Source organism: Penaeus monodon, chromosome 22 (assembly GCF_015228065.2).
Source record: "Penaeus monodon isolate SGIC_2016 chromosome 22, NSTDA_Pmon_1, whole genome shotgun sequence".
NCBI classification, from domain to species: domain Eukaryota; kingdom Metazoa; phylum Arthropoda; class Malacostraca; order Decapoda; family Penaeidae; genus Penaeus; species Penaeus monodon.
Genome location: NC_051407.1, coordinates 10,080,877 through 10,081,382, shown reverse-complemented (window position 1 = coordinate 10,081,382; position 506 = coordinate 10,080,877).

Below are 506 nucleotides of genomic sequence, written 5' to 3'. Positions count from 1 at the left end.
CTTTTGCCTTCCCTCCCTCGGACATTGGTATGCGGATGGAGGATACTCGAGAGAAGCTTCACCTGAAGAACTGTCCGTGTGTTTGACCCTTTTGTTGTTCGCCCAAGTGACACTCTCCATAGGCCTAAGTAGATGGGAAAAGTAGGAGGAAGAGGAGAAGAAAAGACGAGAATCGGTACCGACCGGGTATAGGCCTAGAATAAGTGTCCTTCTCTCTTCTCCCTCCCTCCTTTTTTTTTAATCTTCTCCCTCTTCTCCCCCTCCTCCCAAACTCCTAAAAGGAGAAAAAGAAAAGGATACAGAAGGATTAAATGGTATGGCGGTCGGGGGACGTTGTAACTCTTTCAGCAGACGCGCAGATGAGGCAGATGAGGGAGGCTGGCGGCCAGGGGGATGCTGAGCGCTGATGCTGCGGGCTGGCTCTCCTCGGGGGATTCGGGGTGGGGGGTATGTGCACGCACGCATGCTTATACACGCACACATATAGGTACGCTCACACTGACTGA